Raw genomic sequence first — 23,134 nt, forward strand, 5'->3', positions numbered from 1 at the left:
CAGGATTATTTGGATTTTAGAAAGAGAAAAGGATACATATTTATTACAACTCATCCCCAGAGAGGTCTGGGCCAGCACCCCATAATCAAATGTTAACATTTCTATGGTAGACATATAATTATTCATAGTAAACAGAATAAATAAATATTATACATATCCACATGTCAGTTCACGCCAGGTTTTTCCACTAAACATGTTATTAAAACTTTTCAACTTTTTTGGAGCTTTCTTGTTTCAAAATTGAAGATATCGGAGTATGAACCTCCTGAGACTTGAACAAAAAATAAAGTGATAGAAGTTTCCTGATTTTGTGTTTGATGACCACAAAGTTTTCTGAGTCCTTTGACTCAGCTTCTACTTGAGCTAATAAATCACAAAATTAAATGAGTAACAAATAGATCAAATCAATGTCAATGGGAGGTACTGGAGGGATGAAAACTGGAGAGAGAATGCGATATGCATCCATAACAACAGTATGGAACAACTTGGTAAATTTACTAAAATCACTGACTTGTGTACTTAAAATAAGCAGATTGTATTAAATGCAAATTATACCTCACTAAAGTTGTTAGAAAAAATATCCATGGAAGACAATACAGAAATGTGAGTTAATACAGTAGTTTTCAAATGTTGAAACCTACTTATGTATAATATCATCCTATTTTCTCATAGCGAAGTGCTCCTAATAATGTAAAATGCTACGGCCACTTTGGAAAGTTACTCAAAAGGTTAAATTCAGGAGTTACCATATGACCCAGCAATTCAACTCCTAGGTATACACCCATGGAAAATGAGAACCTATGTCCACGCAAAAACATATACACAAATGTTCAAAGCAGCATCAATCATTACAGCCGAAAGGTGGAAACAACCCAAATGTCCAAGAACTGATGAATGGATAAACAGAACGGAATACATCCATACAATGGAATCTTATTCAGCAATAAAAAGCAGTAGAGCACTGAGATGGGCTGTAGCACAGACGACCCTTGAAAACTGCAGGACCAGTGAAGGAAGTCAAAGAATACAAGAGACCATGCGTGGTACTATTTCATTTACATGGAATGCCCAAAAAAGGCAAATTCATAACAACTGAAAGATTTGTGGATGCCCAGGGCTGGGAGGAATGGTAAAACTGAATGATAAAGGCTAAAGTGTACTGGGTTATTTTATTTTTGGAGTGGAGAGTGAGGAAAATGTTCTAGAACTGACTGTGATGATGGCTGTACAACTGTGAATATCCAAAATACCCACTGAATCATAGACTCTAAATGGGAAAACTGTATGGTATGTGAGTATTTCAATAAAACGGTCACCAGAAAAGTGTCTTTAGTATATTAGAGTGGAATGTTGTTTGGTGTTATTTAATAGGTACAGTGAGTCCTTGGCCACCAATAACTTAGTGGGTACAATCCACCTCCGCAGAACATGCCACCGTGACAGCCAGTCAACATGAACAGAAGAAAAGTCCACATTCGCTCACTGGGAGATCAGGCAAATCTGTGGAGAGATTCCAGCCTCCTTCAAGCATTCCTTATACACCAATTGGATTCTTAATTAGCATCTTTTATGTGTCTTTAGCACAACAACCCATTTCAGATTAACTAGCTGAAGTACTGTCATTTGCAATAACTGTGAACAAGAAACAGCAAATAAATATTATTGAGATAAAAGTAAGCTAAACATATTTTTAAAATCCTTAGAAGTGTTTCACATTGTGAATATTCAACTACTGGCATCTAAGAATTATAACTCTGATGGCGTCTAGCAGAATTCTAGGTCAATCAAAAGCTAAAATATGAATACTGCTAATTAAAAGGGTTCTCATTTCTGGGGTAAGCAAATACCAAGTGGAGAAAAAGATCACAGATTTGAAACAATATTTTGAAAGGCTTATAATAATTTATTACTGTTTATTTATAGCCCACCTCATTCCAAAAATGATTTTCCCATTGCGCATATGCTACGTGAAGATATAAGTTTAATTAAGAACGTCTAATCTTAAAGGGCACGAAGCTAATTAGTCAGAAAATATTTATTAAGCATCTACTATATGGAAGAAATGCCCACACACTGAAGGAAGCTACAAATTACTCACAGCAGTCTACACTGTAGGAATTTGTTGTCACATCTAGTAATAATAAATATAATAACTATGCCTAATGCCAGATTTCAAATAAGAGGTCCAAGTAATAGGGGTGTAAAGGTTTTACAAGGGAGTGATGACTTTCCACTACTGAGGCATGAAGACTTCACAGAGGAGACAGAATGTGAATGAACTTCCAGAGGCAGGTTCAGAAAGAAGGCAGATGCCCTAGGTGGGAAAGGCCAACCTGCCCTTGGGGAATGGAGGGCACACCTGTCTGGGCAGAGAATGGGATAAAGGTAGAGAAGAGAGCTGGGGCCAGCCTGGACCATCAGTCTAAGGGCTGAGATTCATCCTAAATAAAAGAGGCGTCAGGGGAAAGGTGGTCCAGGGTGGTCAGAGGCTAGGATCCAGTGAGGACAGCAGCTGGACAACGGGAAAGAGATTACGAAGAAGTCAAGGTCGTGACTTGCCCAGCTCCTCAGGCCCGCCAGCAGTCCCCTAAAGCAGTATCCAACCACTGGGCACATGCAGTGGCTCGCCTGCACGGCCACAGCGCCCGATCACTGTCAAGGCTAATCCCACCCACCAGCAGAATGAATTTAGTTCGATTCTATACCACTGTTGTTGTTTTTTAAGGTTTGTATCATAGTTATTTTACAAGTGTTTCTTTTTTTTTAAAGAAATGCTTCTTTGTAAAGTCTCAAGCCTGAAACAAATGAAACTCAACAACTGTTTTGGTGACCTGTCAGATCCCTGAGATACTGATATATGTATAGTTACTGTGATTACTTCAATTCTATTAATTAAGCTTTCACTATTTGGGGGGATTATAAGCAAGGAGATTAACATAACAAGAAGGATAGCTGTAAGAGAACCCTGCCTCCTAATATTACCTTGGGGCAGGACATGTATGCTTATTATTAGACTGATTACACTATACATGCCAGTTATACAGTGGAAATTCAAGCTTACATGAAGCAGAAGAGATCAGTGACTTACCTGGGTTTTCTCTCCCTCTCTGTCTCTATTCTGTGCTTGCTCTCTTGCACTCTCTCTCTCTCCTCCTTTCTCGCTCTTCCCTTCTCCCCTTCTCTTTCTTTCTCTCCCTCTGAAGTTAATTTCAACCATTATTTATTAGCAAAGACTAGTAATATCTCCCTTTGAAGACTGCACAAAATAGTAAAGGAGACAACTAGGTAATCAAATAAGTACTATTTGTTTTGGGTTTTGTTTGTTTGTGTACAGACAAGTCCCCTTACATTGCCTAGGCTGGTCTCGAACTCCTGGGCTCAAGAGATCCTGCTGCCTCGGCCTTCTAAAGTGCTGAGATTACAGGTGTACTTGGTATGATGAATGCTACAGGTAACTCAGATGTGGTTTTAAATAAGCATCTAAATGATAGCTGTTAAAAAATAAGTCAAAACAAGAATACCAACTCGCAGCTAGGTATTCCAATAAAATCTTGTTCCTTATATAAATACCTTCCATTTACCAATACTTCATTTAAGACAGACCACCTCATCTGTGCTCTCTAATAAGTCACAGCTGCTAAGGTGCAGCCACTCAATGAAAGCCACCAACAGTGCATTTCTCTTTGCTGATAACTAACATGATAAGCCACAGGCAGACATTGATGGTGAATCACAGACAGGCCAATACTGGAGGTCAAGGTGGGCAAACCTCTAGGCCATGCAGATGGCAAATAATGTTTCACAAGCTCAGGGACCAGGAAAGAGCAAAAGAGGATTAAAAAGTCCAAAGGGGCAGGAGGAAGGAACATCACACAAAAAACTGGGAAAACATGATGCTGTGGCAAGGTCCTGCCCCAGTTTAAAATAAGTCCATGTGAGAAGGCAAGGAGGACTACCAAACATCTGGGATGAGTCCTACTGGGTGCTAATTTAAGGGGTAGAGTCTGTGATCAGGGCTCTCTCCAGCCTCTGGAAGCCTGTGCTTCTCTCTTGCCTCAACTTCCCCATAATGTTTTCACTGCTCTCTGCTGGGTGTTTCATTCCTCATGAGCCCTGCACTCCCTCTGAGCTAGGGACATCTGACAACTGCTTCTTGTGATTAAATAATGGGTGGTCAGAACTAAACCCTTCAGTTTCCCTTTCTCTAAATGCTGGCTGTCTTCCCTCATCCCATAAGGTGAGGGGCACCTGAAACAAGACAGGGACATTTAAGTGCCAATGGCCACTTCCCCTCCTTCTATGTCAATACCCACAAGGGGGCTATGAGCAGAGCTGCCACTCACAGGACTGGTATGCCTTTTTGTAGTTTAACTGAAAAGAAAAGTCTTCCTTAGTGGAGTATCAAGTGAGTCCAGTGAACAAAATTTAGCACACAGAAATACTGGTTAATCCTGTAGTTTACGTAAAAAAAAAAAAAAAAACCCTAAGAAATATGATTGGACAGCTGTTGGAAGTAGAAAATCATTGGAAAAGCTAAGTTGGTACTAAGAGAATTGGACTTGGCAGTATATTAAATGCGAGCAGGCAACGATGGATAGATTCTAAGTCAATAATCACTTTATCACTCCTAACAACTTCCACCTGGCAGGTGCCTGGATTCCCGCCACATTTATGTGCAAAATGTGTTTTCAGTGTCTCCCTTGTTTTCTTTGCTCTCTGCTTTGAATTTGTAACACCCTTCCCATTCAAGGTTGCTTTTCTCTTTATGAGCATTGTAGCCACTTCTAAAAATTGTAACCATTATTGCAGGATCATTTGGGATAATGCAGATATGCACCAAGTTAAGCAAACAGTTGCCTTTTTCTCATCAAGAGGCATCTGGGCAAAGAAGGAAAAGGAGGAAAGTAAAGAAAAACTGATTTCAAAATCCAGGAACCACGTCTACTGAATAGTTAAGCCAGTGATTTCCAAAGTGAAACGCATAGGCCCTTCTCAAAGATTTCTCTCCTGGTTTTTCAGTTGTATAAAGAAACCCTACTCTACTTTATGGGCAAAGTGCCTACATCATTTCAAAAAAATAATCTAGTACATATGTGGAGCTGGCACATCTCCTGCGAATCCCATTTAAGCTCCCAATCTTTGCATCCTAATGGGTTTAAACATTTTCTGATCCGGGTAAAATTGTATTTTACATTTGCTTTCCAAGTTTCAGAGCAAACTATTTTCTAGCCTGGGGATATTAATTCTCAAAAAGAAAGCCTAACTTCTCTTTGATTTCATGAGGTTTTCTAGATGAAGTGTAGAGTAGCGAGAAAAGTCAGTCCCATGCCATCATCATTGAACACTGCATGTTATCCAAACCAACAATAAGCACGTATGTCTTTTCCACATGTGGTGTCTCTGACTAGACTCCTTTCATCCCTGCCTGGTAAGCTCCTACTCCTCCTTCAACACCCTAATCAAATAACCCCTGTCCATGAAAACCTTCCTGAATGCCCCAAAGCAGAAAAATGCCTCCTTACTCTGAGGTTCTGGACCTCTGGCACTGCAACATTTGACAAATCTGTATTGAGCTCAGAGAGATGCTTCACCTGTAATATATGGTAAACATCAGCTATGAAGCAGACCCTTCCCTCCTTCTATCCCTGAATACTTTGGGTTTAGGCGAGTACTCCAAGTATATTGGTGCTCCATCAGTATCTGTTCAACAATGAATGCATCTTCCCATCTTTCCCTGGTACATCCCTCTCTTATTACGCTGAACTCTGAGAAGATAGGCTGTATTATCCACCCAGGTTTCTCCAACTGCTGGCATGCAGGCATTACTCAGTGACAACAGGATGAATGTATGAGAGAAAGAGGAAGGAAAGGAGAAAGCCAGAGGTGTCTCATCTCCATCAGGCATTCAACATACCTACTGAACTAATGGCTTCCTCCTCATGACTTCTTTACCTGTGTATTCCTGTTGTCACAACACATTTTCTACCTTGAATTGGAGATGTTTATAGACACATCTTATCTACTGGAATAGAAGCCCTCTGATTTCCAGAATTTGTTTATCTAGGCCACAGAGTGGAGCACCTTGAGCTCAGAAGTCACTGAAATGTCTGTTGACTAAAGATTCAGCAAAGATGGCACAGGATTGCAGGATGTTTGAAGTGGTCCCCACTTCATTCAAAGCAGAAGGTCTAATTTGTGAGTCACGCCAATGATTCAACAAAGTGACTTGGAGAATTGAGTCAGGTTTGAGGAAACACAAGTTTTACTACCCAATTTCAGATGACAAAACTCATGAGTTTCAGTCATTGCTGCCAACCATGTCATTTTCCCATTTATCTCCTATCAGAGAAAAGTAACATAAAATTTGTCTTCCATCTACCATTGAAAAGAAAAAGAATGCATGAGATTGTACATACTAAGAAATCTGAGTTTCCCTGACAAGGGGAGTTCAAGTTATTGGTCAAATACACTGCTTAGAAAAGCTAAATATGATTACTTACTTGATGGTTATTCATTGATGTCAAAAATGCTACTTTTTATTCACCTCTTTCTGCTTCCTTGCACTACATTTAGCTTGGAACAAATGTAGTCTGTGAGTTACGGTCTATATTGTAATAAACAGCTGAAGAGAGTCACTATAATCAAGTGAAAAGTAATCAATATGGGAAATGCCACTGTCTTACTTCAAGTCTAAAATTGTTGTATAATTGGCTTTCCTCCGTTTGCCATTCGTTTTTGTTCACAGTTTTTTTTAGGCTGAAGGAGTAACTTGACCTACATGTGTTAAGAGGAAAAGAAATCATTTAAGCAGCAGCAAATGAGATACTATTATCACAGCTCAATATAAAATTGCCGTCCATCATTTAAACAATTTGATCTGTGGCAGGGACAGGAAATTTCCATAAATGTTCTTAAAGCCTACAAAACATTTTTCAAACTATCAAATTAAGAGGTACAAGTATAATTACATATTGCTCAAGGTCTTTCTATTCTGAAGGGAGAGATTTTTCAGAAAGATAAAATTGAATGTCCCTGTTGTTTTGATATTTGGTCTTAATGAAAACAGGGCCATGTTTGAGACAATGTTCGAGCTACAAAGTATCAAAAAGGTTTTTACTAATTATTTTTTTTAAGAAGCTAATCAACACACCCTACATGGAGAGAATATTAATATGTCCTCTGTACATGGGTTGGTTTAATGGACATTCTGGGGTCTGCCCAGCCCATACCAAACCCTGAGAGCTGGCTGAAAACCCACTTGCAGGGGCTCAGGTGCCATAATGTCCTAATCAATCATGTTCTCAGGAGTGTACATCTAATAGAGCTGGTCTCTTCAGATACTTGTGCCTAACTATCTGGAATTGGAGGTCAGAGCTGTCCATCAGACTCTGTAGGATATCTGAAGTAAGGGCGGCCATCGGTAATGGGAGACAGTGGCAGCCATTGGTGACAGTGGTGCACGGAGGCCCAGAGAAAGCAGGTGTGTTCAAGGAAGAAGAAAGCCAATGGGAAGGGCCACTTGCTCAGATCCTGGTCACTCCCTGGACCCCATCTCACTCCATAAGGTTCCATCACACACCTCTGTTGCTTTACCATCAAATCCTCCTTGTCACAATGCTGCTTCCTGTGGGATTTGTTGACCTGCCACCCAAAGAACCGTCTGACAACTTCGTCAAACAAACTTGATTGCTTGGCAGGCCAGTAAAATAGCTTCTTCCCAAACTCAATAAACAATGATACAGTCATGCTCATTGGGGGGTTAGGAATATTCAGATTCAGAGGATGCCCAAAATCCTGGGGAAATTTGGTTGGAGTGTTTCCAGGCTTGGCCTTGGCAAGAAAAAATGTGCAAGATCAACTGACCAGAAAGAGTTATTAAAGACCTCAGCTACTATTTTAACCTAGGAGGCCAATGCGACACTATTATAATATTCCCCAGTTGGATCCTATACTCACTCTAGAGTGCAAGGCACTGGGGCCCCATACAATGACTATGGCATTGAAAAACTGCTTGACACCAGGACAACTTGCACTATAAGTGGTGAAGGGACAGCTTTTGGGTTTTGGGTTTTGCTTTGTCCTATTGTGTATGTGTGTTTTCCAGTCCTCTGCAGTCCAACACTTCCATAAAATGCAAAAGTGATTGATGTCACACATTGTCATATTGTCATAAATATTTCTTAACACTTACACTCAATTTCTGTTCCCATCTCACTGTGATATCAACAGTTCCTGAACTGACACTCGTACATGGTCCACACTCTGGGATTTCTTGTCTCTGCTGCCGTTGACTCAAGGCTTGACACACACCAGTGTTCAGCTGTCCCCACCCAATGCTTTCGATACTATAAAATGGGGCTGCACCATGCCTGGAAGTCTGGTAGTATCAAATCCCTGCTTTGTCAGCACTGGCTTTGTGACTCTATGCTAGGAATATAACCTCTTAGAATTTCCCCCATATGCAGAATGAGGATGCATGGTCGGCAGAATTGACTTATGGCGTATGCCAAGATCCCCACGCTCTGGTCAATAAATGCTGCACACTCTCTCCTGGGGAGCAGGCCCATGAATATGAAGGGATAGCCACTCCCTCAATTAGGTGATATTATATAAGATGCTATATAAGCAGAAATGGGAGCCACTGATTCCCTGCCATATGGTGAGAGAGTCCCATGACTAGGACTTGAAGGCGCCCTCTGAGGGCTGAGACAAACCCCAGGTCAATAGCCAGCAAGAAAATGGGGACCCCAGTCCTATCACCTCAATGGAATGAATTCTGCCAACAACGTGAAGGAGCTTGGTAAAAGACCCTGAGCCTCAGACAAGATCATTGTCTTCTGCCTTTGAGACACTGAGCAGGAAAACTGGCTCTGCTGTGCCTGGACCTCTGATCCAGAGATGATAATAATAAACCAGTGTTGTCTTACGCTGCTAAATGTCTGGTGATTTGTTCTGGTGGGTGCCATGCCTACTAATTGTGGTGGTGTTGCCAGAATGAGAAATCAGTTATGAGAAGTGCTGAGCATCTCATAATCACTCAGCTCCCAGGAGCTGTTATGGTCATGTTGATGGTTAGTTTTCATAACCCACACAGGCCTATTGGCATGCAGAGTAAAGCATATGCATGTACAAACACACTCGCATGTGTAAAATTCCACCAGACTTTCTGAGTCTTCGTACAGAGAGGGAGCTGCCTGTCACTTCAAAAACTGGCTTCCATCTCTTAGATCCTCTTCTGTCTCTCTCTTTGGATAACTTTCATATGTCTAGGAAGCTGGTAAGGTAGATACTACCATTCCCATTATACTGGACAAAAACCCGAGCCTCAGATCCCATCCAAGGTCACCAAACCTGTCAGTTCAACCACAAGCCTAGTCTTTAAAAATCATCTACAGTTGCCTTATTTTTGAATGTAAAGCCTTCTTTGGCTGCAATAGGTGACTCATACTGTTTAAAAAATCAAATTTTGCAAACATCATGGATGTCACTCATTGTAATGCAGGTCTCTGCCCATCATGAACTCACAAAGTAAACGGTATTTTCTAATCCTCAAATGAGAACAGTAACGTGGATATGCCCATAAGCAAAATCTGAGAAGCTGAACTGGGCCTAAAGTTCATCATTCTTAGATGCTTCCTTTGCAATGAGAATCGAAAACCAGACAGATCATGCTGGGGATGTTAGGATACACAGTGCACCAGCCTAGCCTGCTTTGTTTGACCTGGACATGATACCCAGAGCTCCTAGTCAGGTACGCAGTGTCTTCAACCCTCTTGACAGCCTGCACACCAACCTGCCCATATCATTTATGGCCATCTATTTGGTATGCTGTGGAATTCTTCGCTTAGTACTTAATCTTCCATAAAAACAAGTCAACTCATGATTGGATGGTGAACATTTTCACTGGCATGTTTCACAGTCAAGAAACATTACAATTTTATGTTTTGTGTGCAGCTATCTTAAAATATGGAATTTTTAACACTTGCTACCACAAATGCAGTGACAAATATTAACCATTCTTAAGGTCTTCTTTTTTAAAATTTTTACTTTAGAGACTCTCAAACACTTAAACACCATTAAAATGAGACATTTTTGAATTTTTTTAAGCCATATGGATGAGACATGGAAAAAACAAATAAAACACATTCTGGGTGTTAGGCAGCCCAGGTCTTGATTGGACCACATAGATCTGTCTTCTGGGAGTGACAAAGTTGAATGGCCCCTCTCTACTTTTCAGGGCAACCACATACTTTATCATCACAAGACTTTACATTACGTATGATATATAAATGCATGTGCCCCAAGAAGTATGTGTAGAAAGTGACTCTCCAAGGGAAAGGGCAGACAGTATCTGCCAGTATCAACACGTCTAGAGGAAACTGAGCACAGAGGAGCCAAGAACTGCTGCCAGATTCCTATAGGGTCGTGACAGAGCCCAGAGTCAGGCCAAAGATAATGATTGATAGCTTAAATGCCTAAAACTCAGGACAAGGTGGCCTCTCAATACCCCTGCAGGCTGAGTCCTGCCACAAGAGGGATAACATAGCCTATACCAGAGATGAAGACAGGTCTTCAGTGCTCAGGGATGTTCACAGCTGCAAAGGCAGATGACAATCCCAGTCCCTGTCATTTTTATTAAAAATTCAAGTCGGAGATGACTCCTAGAATTTAGTAGTGGAAATTTTGTTTGCATATATAGTTTTCTATTTATCTGTTTAAAGAAACTGAACTGAAAAACACAGGTAATTCTCTTACTCTGGTCTGACTGAAATCAACCCAACCAACTACCTGGAGCAGGGGTCAGCAAATATTTCTGTAACAGGCCAGAGGGGAAATATTTTTGGCTTTGCCAGCCAACTCTACAGTTTCAGTGCAAAGATGATACATAAAGAAATAGGTATGGTCATGTTCCAATAAACATTATTTACAAAAAACGGTGGGAGACCAACCACATTTGGCCCATGGGCCATAGTTTTCTGACTCATGGCCTAGGACGCTGAAAACACGCCCAGCATCCTCATAATTTGTTGCCATCACCTTTTATTCTTATAATGGCATCCTCATAAATGTCTTCCACCTACTACATCCTCTACCCACCAACAGAATCTCTTTTTCTTCTTTTTGTTCCAGCAGAATCTCTACAACAGAGGTCTGAGTATGACCCTCTTTGTCAAACCTTAGATGGCCCCATGGCATGGAGAAGTGCCCCAAAATCTACTTCACGGAAATTTGCTAGTCTGGAAAACCATGGGTGATTTACAGGAAACAAAAGGTACATACACTACCCTCAAATACCTTGTGCTTGCAAAGTGCCAGCTTCAGCTTCAACAAAGTTAAGCAGATTCCTTTAGTGTAAGACATCTAAGGATTACACACTAATAGGTATCATGCAGCTATAATGAAGGAGCAAGATTCACCTCTCCAATACGTCTGACCATGGAACCCTTGATTTCCACTTAGTGTTGCTCAGAACTTGCGTTCCAGAGGAACTGTCTTGGAGAACTCCCATATGATACGTTGGTTTCCTGCGTGACATAAATTACCCTTTGTCCTCAAGCCCTAAGCTATGTGGAGTTCCCAGCTTCAGCCCAGGACACCTGCTGGTTCACTCACTTAAGCTGGGCATCGCATCATCGACATGCCAGGGACTTTTCTATCTCTATGCCAAAACACGTCCTCTGACCTCGACCCATGCCTGACAAATTCATACCGCAGGGGCCAGTTCAACATTTAAGCAGGCTTAGAACTAAAAGTTTATCTCCCTTTGTTTTTAGAGAATATTTGAAATAATCACTCAATTATCCCCTAGAGTTTAATTTATTCCTACTTCAAGGTGAGCAACACGATCCTAGGGAAGTGTTACTTCCCATTTGAACTTGGGAGCTTGCATAGCCCTATTTTGAGGATAGACCCTGAAGACATATTCTATGTGTTTCTCTAAGCTAGTGCAATACATTCAGTTTAATAAAAGGTCATTTCTCCCATAATGCATAGTTATGAAATACTAAATATACTACCTCATCTCTCCTCGCACCCCATATTAGTTACTGGAGGTCCAGTAAATAATATACTTCCACATATCCTGCAACCTAAAAGGGTGGCTGAATGAAAGGATATGGGAAGTGTTTATGGGAGGAAGCAAAGGAGGGCAGGAGAGAAAAAAAATTGTCCTAGAACACAGCCAACAAATACCAAGGATAAACCATTAAAATTAATTATCCTACTTGCTTCCTGGACTTTTTTCTCTACCCTTTGACTTTTAATAACTGAATATTGGCCTTCTAGCTTGCATCTGGTTGATACCCAATTTGCTGTGTTTTTGATTCATAGGCAATTTCCCAACCTAAGTACCAGAATAGGAATTGCAAAGCTCCAGGGCTAGAGGTAACAACATGATCATTTTTCAGATAAGGAGCCAGCAGGGAGACGCCTGGCCCAGGCAGCTCCCCCTAGGATGCTTCTATCACGGGAGATTGCTCAAGGGCCTTGAGGTGCCCTGTTCTCCCTCCACAGGCTTCTGATTTTAAGTATCCTCAGGCATTATCATCCTAATTTTACAGATGATAAAACCAGGGCATGGAGACATTGAGTGGCCTGCCAAAGGGACCCACTTGAATGCCGAATGTTAATGGCAAAATGTCACAACCAGTCCTCCTCACAGTCAGAGGGAGGAGGTGTCCTTTCCCTAAACACAATTGCATATTCTTCTTCACAGAGAAACAACTGGATGAATTCTGGATTAAGTAATATTTTTTAAATAAATCCACTGATAAAAAAAAAACAGACTGTTTCTACAGCACTTTACCTTTTCTTTAATTAATATAATATTTTAGAGCGATTTTAAGTTTATAGAAAAATTTAGAAGAAGATAGAGAGAACTCCCACATACCACCTCATCCCAACCACCTGCACCTCACACACACAATTTCCCCTATTCTTACAACTGATGAGCCATGATTATTAATTAAAGCTCATAGTTTACATTAGGAATAACCCTTGGTGTTTCTCTCTCTCTCTCTCTCTCTCTCTCTATCTATCTATCTATCTCTATCTCTCTCTTTCTCTCTCTCTCTCTCTCTCTTTCTGACAGCATCTTGCTCTGTCACCAGGCTGCAGTGGCACCATCTTGGCTCACCACAACCTCCACCTCCTGGGTTCAGGCAATTCCCCTGCCTCAGCTTCCTGAGTAGCTAGGACTACAGGCACATGCCACCATGCCCAGCTAATTTTTTGTATTTTTACTAGAGATGGGGTTTCACCATGTTAGCCAGGATGGTCTCAATCTCTCGACCTCGTGATCTGCCTGCCTTGGCCTCCCAAATTGCTGGGATTCCAGGCATGAGCCACTGCGCCCGGCTGGTTTTGTACTTTCTATGGGTTTTGATATGTGTCCAACATTACATATCATAAAAAGTAGTTTCAATGCTCTAAAACTTCCCTGTGCTCTATCTATTCATCTCTGCTCCTTCCCTGTCCCTGATCACCACTGATCTTTTTTCTATCTCCGCAGTTTTTCTTTCTTCAGAATGGCATGCAGCAGGTCGCCTTTTCACAGGGGTTTCTTTCACTTAGCAGTATGTATTCAAATTCCCTCCATGTCTTCTTACAGTTTGACAGCCGATTTCTTTTGATTGCTAAATAATATTCCATTGTCTGGAGTGCCTCAGTTTGCCTATCCATTCACCTATTAAAGAATATCTTGGCTGCTTCCAAGTTTTGGCAATTGTGAATAAGTCTGCTATAAACATTTGCTTGCAGGTTTGGGACATACGTTTTCAACTCATTTGGGTAAATACAAAAGAGCTCAACTGCTGGATCATATGGTAAGAATATGTGTAGTCCTATAAGAAACTGCCAAGTCGTCTTCCAAAGTGGCTGTTACCGTTTTGCATTACTGCCAGCAATGAACAAGAGTTCTTGCTGCTTCATATCCTCACCAGCAATTGGTGTTGAGCACTTTGTATTTCAATAAAAGATGTGAACGTGATCCCATCAATTTATGACAGTTTTTTTGGGAATGCATTTGTTGTGTTCCAAAAGGCAAGATTTAATATTCAATATGCCTGAGTCCATATAATAATGATTTTTTATTCTAAGATTGTACAGAGCTAACTGTACCCCTTGGCCATGCCTCATTCAGTTAACAGATATGCATTAAGTCCCTCCTATGCTTGGGGCAGCATGTGCCACCATTACAGAATGGCCAACAAGATGCACTTGCAGAGCTCACGGTGTGGCACTGTGATCGCATCACACCAAGAGGAACCAGACCTAAGGGAGGAGCCATGTATGGTCACCTTTCAGGATGAGCCCCCAACCATGGCAGCCACAAGGAGGGGGTCCTACATATGTCTCTAAAATGACAAAACAAAGGCCCTAAGCTTCCTGCAACTGTATGTTTGCAAAGTTCCAGGAAGAATTTTCCCTGCCAGAAAACAGGGAGAAAAGTGACATAGGAGCTAAAATGAGAAAGTGCTGGTGGAGAGTCTGAATCAAGAATGTTTATTATTCCTGAAAGTGTCTTTTAAAAAACACTAATGATGGAGGAATGCAAAGTTTTAAAATTAATACCACTGTTCCAGACTTTATAGACTCATATGGCACATTTTCAATAAACTACACTGACAAAAATTGTTCAGTATTTTTAGAGAGATATTCATCAACACTTAACGCTGAACACTCCTTATATTTTAAGGCCACCATCCCATCTACTTCCCATTTTTTAAGACTACTCAAAGTCTCTGTGTGCTGGTAGCATCTGTGAGCCAGCCCACATTATTTATAAAGGGTTTCACAGGGACAGAAATGCAGTGCCTAAGAGTGGCTGCCAAGGCGTAACTCACCACGCTGTGTCAAGGTTAGACCTCAGTGCCAATAAAGATTCATTAGGTACAAAAAACTGAATCAGCGGTGTCTTTGCAGTGACCTGAGGCCTCCTGCTGGCACAGAACTCTGGAAGTTCTCAGCAAAGAGAAAAAGCAAAGCTGAAAGACAGTTTTAAATTCATATGTAGCAAGACAATGATGTGTTTCAGATGACAATAGCAGCCCACACAAACAGAGGGCCAAAAAGGAGAATTCTGAAACACCATCCCAGAAGCTCAATGCAGGTTTCTTCCCTAAGTTCTCTCTCTGGTGAATGACAACTAACCTACATTGTTGACCCTGACCCTGTCAAAAGCTGTCCAAATTTCACCGTGGGAGCCGCCCCACACTCTCCCCGCCCTCCACCAATCAGGACATTGCGAGATATTCATCACAGAGTATGTCAGTAGGGAAGTCTACAACTTGTAAGAAAATCAATCCAGGATGCGGTGGGCCCAGCCAGTCCTGGGGACCTCCAAATACCCTACTGACCAAGGACTTAGCAGCATCGTAGTCAGCAGCTCCATGGCCAGCCTACAGCACAATCCGTGAAATCAAAGCAGTGGAGAGCCTGGCTACACATGCACTTGCACTACGGAGTCTCCGGACTAACTTAAGTTTATGCTGTGAAATGGGCATGCAGTCCAAATGGGCTCTTCTGTCTTCCTGTTTTTAGTCTCTTTCCGGAAACATGACTTAATATCCATCCATATGTCTATCTTCCCAGGCCTCCATCTCCTGCCTTGACTCCTGCCCGGGCCTTAGGATGCACAGATCCAACGGCATTTTTTACATCTTCAGGTACATGTGTAATAGACATCTCAAACTTAACAGGGGCAGAGCAGAACGGAAGGCTGTAGAGCAATGACTAAGAGCATCACTTGTTTCTCTATTTTACGCACCTGCTCCCCAATGGCAAATCCATGAACAATTCCTGACTCTGACTTCAAATATATCCTGACCATACCTCTCTCCATCTCTACTGATACAACCCCATTTCCATTCATGGATGAATGCCAGAGGCCCTTCCTGGTCTTTATTTCCACTCTAGCTCCTACAGGCTAGTCTCTACACAGCAGCTGGAGTGCCCGGATTGGAAGTCAGATCACATCTCCTCCTGCTGGAAACACTTCAATGGCCTCCAGTTGCACTTCCGTACAACCTACATTGCCAATCTTAGCCTCAAAGATATACATAACCCAGGCCCTGTCCATCTCCTCAGTCTCATCCTTCTGGCCATTCGGATCCCAGTGTCAAAATGTCACATCTGCAGAGAGACTGCACTGATCCCCCTCTCTAAAGAGGCTACCCCAATCACTCTCTCCTATCATGTTATTTCCATTCTCTGAAGCACACTTACCATTTTTCATGTACATACACGCCATGACTATAAAGTTTGTTTACAATAGTATCTCAAGTACCCAGATATATAAACAGGACAGAGAAAACCCACAATAAATATTTTGTTGACAGAATAAAAATGGATAAACCATTCTTCAACACATCCAACACAGTCATTTTCCTCTCTGGTATTGCAAAAGATTTTTGTTCCTGTTGTTGAGCAAAAGATGCAGTTGTTGGCTTACATTCAGAGACTCTGCTGTACAAGAGATATGTCTCAGTAAATGCTGGAATCCTACTTTAGCTCAGAGAGAGACACATGAGAACCAAGTAGTCCAAGGGGTCCAGCAGAGACACGGTCTTAGATCCCACACTCCGGTCTTGAGGTAGAATGACAAGAGGAATTAAATTGAAGAGTTAAATCATGTCACCTGTTTTCGTTTTTTTCTTTTGGCTAATTTTGCATTTATTTAATTGGCTTTGCTTAGAAGTAAGAGCACTGACAGAAAACGCTGACTGTACAATAGAGACCCAGAGACACTCAGAAACGGCCCTTGGATGAAAACCACCAGAACCTCATTTAACTTGCAGCTCACCACAGCACTGTTTGTCATTTTTATTATACATGCATTTTTTCCTTTTTTGGTTTTAGGCCTTAAAAAAAATCCTTCATACTTTATAAGCCTTAAAGTAATTGGAACACTAGTCCTTGTTGACTTTTGCCCATGTCTCAAATTCAATTTAAAGAGATATCATCAGAAGGGCGAAAAGGCCCTGGGCTGCCCTTAAAATACTAGCAAACTGGATCATGTCTCCTTAATTCCCTGTGTGAGGGTGTTTGCAGCAGACTCATAAAGTGCACACTGATGCCAATAACTCTAAGGAGAAAAATTCCTCTGCTTCCAAGAGCTGATCCAAAGCAAACACTGCACAGCACGTATGGGTAGGTGTTGAGGGGCTGGAGAGCTGAGATTTATATGCAAAGTTGAAAGAACCTTGAATATGTGTAGCTTGGCTAAAGAGACATGATAACTGCCCTTAAATATTTGACAGAGTAAACACTAAAGGGGAAAGAAAATAATGGCCAAAGCTACACAAAGAAGGCAATTAAGTGTAGGGAATCTTGGGCAGGCATGATAAAAAGCCATCCTGGTAGGAAGAACTTCTAGATGGAAAAATAGTTCTCCATAGTCCAGGACCAAGCACCACCCTGAGGGGCCTTTCCTGAGGCTCCCACACCTCACCTGGAGCAAGGCTGGCTGGCCTAACTTTCAGACCAGGACCAGGAGGCAAGAAGCCCAAGTCTGCAGGGAGGTGGCTTGGCCAATTTCTCTGACATTTCATCTCCCTGTTCTACTGCCCTACCTAAAGCCCACCAGGAGAGAAGGGAATGCCTTCGCAAGGTCATTTCAGGATGCAGAGCTGACGCTGGCATTTTCAAACATTACTCTGTGCTACTGCATGGCTGGGGAAGAGCAGGGCGTGGTGGCGGCTGCTAGATAACTCATCAGAATGCCTTGCTTTGGAGCTGCCGTTCCCAAACTCCAGTGATAATCAAAGCCACCTGGAGAACATGGGGAGGGTGGTACCTTTACAAAAAAAAAATACTATTCCTGGACCTTCGTGTACCCATACCTGCTGAACCAAGGCCACACTGCTGGTAGGGGGCTGAGGTGACATTCCAACTCATGTCAGTCGAGCTCAGAGATTCCACCACTCAGCTGCTGGTTATGAACCACAGGAGAACATCAACCTTTTCCAAGGATTTCACATTTCCATCTCTGCATTTCTTTCAGAGCTACAAAGAAATTCTGCATTGCTAACTGTCCTGCTATTTCTGACTTCGAGGGAATAGTTCTACCAGTAAGACTGCATGACTTAAATGAAGTGACAAGAAAACCATCAAACTGGCTAGTCGGGGGGTGGGGATGGTTCACAAGTACAAAGAAGAAAACAGAAACAATGGGTAAGAACTATTATTTGATAGCACATCAGGCTGACTATGGTCAATAATGTCTATACATGTTAAAATAATTAAAGAGTGTAAATGAATTGTCTGCAACTCAATGGATAAATGGTTGTGGGGATGGATACCACATTCTTCATGATGTCCTATTTCACATTGCATGCCTGTATGAAAACATCTCACGTACCTCATAAATATTTACACGTACTATGTACCCACAAGAATTTAAAAAATTTTAAAGAGAACTTTTTAAGAAAACCACCAAATTTATTCGTCAGAACTTACCAAGATTTATGACCACGACTGTATCCAAAACTTCTGGAAGTGTTGCTAACATCGGTATGTATTTTGCTTGAATAAAGTAAGCACCACTGCCTTTCTACTCACAGTTGAAGGTGACATTTGGGGGCATGCTGCAATCTGTGGAAGCACCCCAAACTGCGGGGGCTTTCTGCCATCCCGTCTGGGCTCCACTGCTCCCTCGGGGACCACAACTGCCTGATCCGATAACGAAGGGCCTTTCCAAACCTCAGGAGCTGCTGCGGTTATGTCTGTGACTTTTCCACATGCTGATTTATTTGTTGGTGACCTCCTGAGATACAACTGACTTTTCCCAGGTGAATGTCTGTGATCCTCACAGAACAATCTGTTAAGGTTCAGATCACTTTAACAAGCACTTATTCAATATCTTGTAGGAGTAATACTACTACTACCACAAGGAGGAGTAACAATACACAACCATCAACACCACACCACTGTCTTTATTGAACCAGTACCCTAGGACTCCGTCCTCGCACAAATCCTATGAAGTAGGTGCCACTACCACCCTTACTTTATAAAGGACTCAGTAGAGGCGCACAGGAATAAAGTTAGCTTGCACAGGGAGGGGCATAGAGGCGAATCCAGGACTAGAAACTGGGTACGCCTGCTATGCTCTGACCCCTTTGCTGTCTGACTTCCTGTTGCACTAAATCCAAGTGGATAATAAGAACAAGTAGAATGTCCTGGCCTATCATCATCTGGGGAAAAACACAAGCAAATGTATCCCTGTATTCATGCAGTACACGTCATCAAAAGCAAAGCACCAAGAGCCATGACAACTGAGGGGTCGGGGGGAGAATTTGCTGCAGGCTCTGAGGGAAGTGCTAAAAAGGAGAAATCAGACACTGCCGAGAAGTTATCCAACATGGGTTAAGATGAATCTGATGAGTAGCTTTGGACCACTCAGCAGAGATCTGTGAATGCTAAGATTAGGCATCTGCGTTTTATTGCATAAGGCACCAGGAGGCCAGGAGAGAGCTGAGTAAGGAATGATAAAAGTAGGATGTGCTTTATAAAAGTTACCTGGCAACAGGGCCCAGCCCTGCTATTACACGGGGTGGTAGGCAGAGGGGCTGGTGCAGAGGTTCCAAGAATTGTCTTGGCAAAGAGTTAATGTGCTTAGTGGTACAGTGAGTCTAAAGAGGAGGTTACCAACTAGCTTGTTGAAAGGGTGTTTCTCACCCTGTAACACAAAATGAAACCATATAAACTGCTGAAATGAAGCACTCTTTAAGGTTATTACACCACAACCCTCAGTTACTGAGAACCTTCAAACATGGAGACAAAGCTGAAAACAAGAATTACATGAAGGGCTTTGAGCAGGAAACACAAACATTTTGACTATTACTTTGAACACCATTCTAACAATCTTGTTTATGTGACTTCCTAAGTCACAACACATTTAGATGCAGCAAAATTAAAAATGGCAGCAAGCAGCAGGAGGAAGCCACCAACAGCTGACAAGGAAAAAAGAGACAGAAAAATGTTTAAAAATCAGACGCAAGGCTGAGTGGTGAGCGGTGGCTCACACCTGTAATCCTAGCACTTTGGGAGGCCAAGGCGGGCAGATTACTCAAGGTCAGGAGTTTGAGACCAGCCTGGCCAACATGGGGAAACCCCCTCTACTAAAAATACAAAAATTAGCTGGGCATGGTGGTGAGTACCTGTAATCCTAGCTACTTGAGAAGCTAAGGCAGGAGAACTACTTGAGCCCCGAAGGTGGAGGCTGCAGTGAGCCGAGATTGTGCCACTGCTCTCCAGCCTGGGCAGCACAGTGAAACTCTGTATCAAAAAAAAAAAACAAAGCAAACCCAAAATCTCAAAATCCAAGCAATCTGGAAACATCTGACCCAGAAGCAGACAGCCTCTGTATGCCCTTTCCAAGTGACTGTGTCACACATGGATGTTAAAACCCGTGAGACAGGGTCACAAAAGAAATAAGTTATAATACCATTAAGGTAAGCAGACAGGTAAAGAACACATTGAAGACACATATCCCACAAAAGTTACAACATTTTACAAGGTTGATGCTTCGAGTATCTGGAAAGCTCACTTTTGTGGAGCATTTACCTGGGATGTGGGCAAGAGGATACAGCGTGGCTGCTGTTGGTAACAGAACAGTTGAGCCCATCATCTTGAAACTTCTGGGTGCTTCTGACTCTGCTCCAATAAAGCATGCACAAAATTCGACAGTGTAAACTATTTCGCAGTTATCTTAGAAGAACCTAAAATAGCCTAAAATTTTGTCAATGAAGCCTCTGAACACGAATCCTAAAGCAGTCAGTTGTACCCCTACACTCCCTCGACACTCAGACTTTAAGCCCAGAGAGGGAAAGGCCATATCTGTCTTTTTCACTTCTCTATCCTGAGTCCTGGCATAGAGCCTAAAATGCAATAGATGCGTAATTTTTTCCTAAAAATGAAAAAGTGACTAATCTCCATTAGGAAAATACTATATTTAATCTGAAATATCCATTTAAATAAACACATAGGAACTATTAGAAACCCATTTGGAGTTCTCAGCAAGAAAGCACAGTTATTTTAACAGCTTTTAATTTGGAAAAAAAAAAAAAGAGGAGACACTCCCCTCACAAATACAAGTTCCCCTCACAAATACAAATGCCCTCACAATATGAGTTCTGAAAGAACAGAATTTGAACTGGAAGGGGGAAGAAAACACTGCCCACTGGGAGATCAGCTATGTCTTCCATGATTGGTAGCCAGAGTTGAAGGTATAATTCAATTTAGCTACTTTCAAAAGAGGCACCAGTAGCCAAACAAAAGACAAATGCATGAGGAATATCTGAACCAATGGGCTCTCTGTCCAAGGAATGTGTTAAAGAGAATTTACCTCATGGTAGCCAGCATAGGCAGACACATAGGAAGTGAGCAACCACTCCGAACAATGAGAACAAGAATCCACGTTCCTGAAGCTCAGGTACAGGAAGGAGCACCGAGGTTAAACGCTGAGGTAAGAACTCGAGGAGGTCATCATCAGATGCAGCACTACATCCCCTGGGAAAGCCAAGATGGGCCTCTCTCATGGGAAGATGTGATGGATGCCTGGGGGAGGGGGTGGTGATTTCTCAGGAAGCTTTGTGTACAAAGAGGCTTAAACCTAATTAAAAAGAAAAAAGAAGCTTGTGGGTGATTTCATAGATAAGGAAGCAAATAATGAAAAGTTAGACAGACAAAAATTAAAGGAGCATAGTGAAATAAAGATAAACACAGCAATGCTCCAAAAAGATAAGGAGCAAACAGCTTGGCTCAGAGTCAGGGGAGCCATTAAGGGCTGTGGTGAGGAGGTGTGACAGATGGGGCTGGTATTGCTGATGGGCTTGATGAAGTCTTTGCTTCGGAATTCCTGAAAAGAGCCGCCTCTCAGGAATGTCTCCTAATGAGATATTCCTAATGAGAAAGCGCAGCGTTCAGAACGAATGGTTGCAGGAGGCCAGGCCAGGATGCATGCAATCCACAGTCTCAGCAGGCTCGGGATGTGTGGGCGCCTCTTGCTCTGCTTCATGCCCCCTCCTACATGCCTGTTCTTGAATTCCACAGTGTGACTGTGGAGTTCAGAACTGCAATTGCAAGAAAAGATGAGACACTCAGCACCCCCATCCCCGAAATGCCTTTCTTTAGGAGTTCTCCACCACCTCAGATCCATCTTCTCTCTTCCTCCCTGGGACACAGCCAAGAGTCTCTCACTTCCTACTGCAAGATGCTAATCAAAAAAGCAATAGTTGGCCAGGCACAGTGGCTCATGCCTGTATCCCAGCACTTTAGGAGGCTGAGGCGGGAGGATCACTTAAGATCAGGAGTTCAAGACCAGCCTGGCCAACATAGTAAAACTCCGTCTCTACTAAAAATACAAAAATTAGCCAGGTATGGTGGTGTGCACCTGTACTCCAAGCTACTCAGGAGGCTGTGGCAGGAGAATCACTTGAACTGGGAGGCAAAGACTGCACTGAGTTGAAATCGTGCCATAGCACTCCAGCCTGGGTGACAGAGCAAGACTCCGCCTCAGAAACAAAAAAGGCAATGGTCACAGTTAGATGTGTTTCTGACACAGTGTCTCTCTTCTTGACAGAAAAGAAAGATGAGCAAATAATTTCAGTGCCATTTGTAATAATCCCCAGAATAAGAAAAACTTGAGTTACAGCCAAAGAAACAGCAGTGTTTCCTCTGAGAACAAGAGAGTCCTGATAGTGTTCTTCAAATTTCCATTTAAAAAGAAATAGAGTCTCTGTTGAGTTCATAGCATCACGCATTTTCTAACTTAAAGCATAATATTGTAGACACCAGGACATCAGCAATCAAATTATCAGAAAATTACCCATTTTGACTTGAGTATGGAGATTCTGTCAATTAAAAAATATTTTATCTTGCAGTTAAAATGTTTCAATAAATCACGGGTCACAGCTCTTTCTGCTACACCACCACCAGTGAAATCAAAAAGAACTCCACCAAAACGTATCAATACTTACGCTGAGAGCAATGAGGGCCAAATTCCAAAAAGAATGATAATTGACTATGTTCAACTCATTCGAAGGGCAACAAAGAGGTCTGTGGTTAGAAAACCGGATTACTTTCAGGATATGAACGTTTTATTCCCGGCTGACACCTTAGATGTTCTTGACCAAAC

At 42.0% G+C, this 23,134-nt stretch overlaps 1 protein-coding gene across 9 annotated transcripts in view; it reads right to left on the reverse strand.

The window, feature by feature from the left end:
• CACNA2D3 (calcium voltage-gated channel auxiliary subunit alpha2delta 3) overlaps positions 1-23,134 on the reverse strand; it is a 935,925-nt gene that overhangs the window by 687,657 nt on the left and 225,134 nt on the right. The window lies entirely within an intron of this gene.

This window comes from Saimiri boliviensis, chromosome 8, assembly GCF_048565385.1.
Source record: "Saimiri boliviensis isolate mSaiBol1 chromosome 8, mSaiBol1.pri, whole genome shotgun sequence".
Classification (NCBI taxonomy): Eukaryota; Metazoa; Chordata; class Mammalia; order Primates; family Cebidae; genus Saimiri; species Saimiri boliviensis.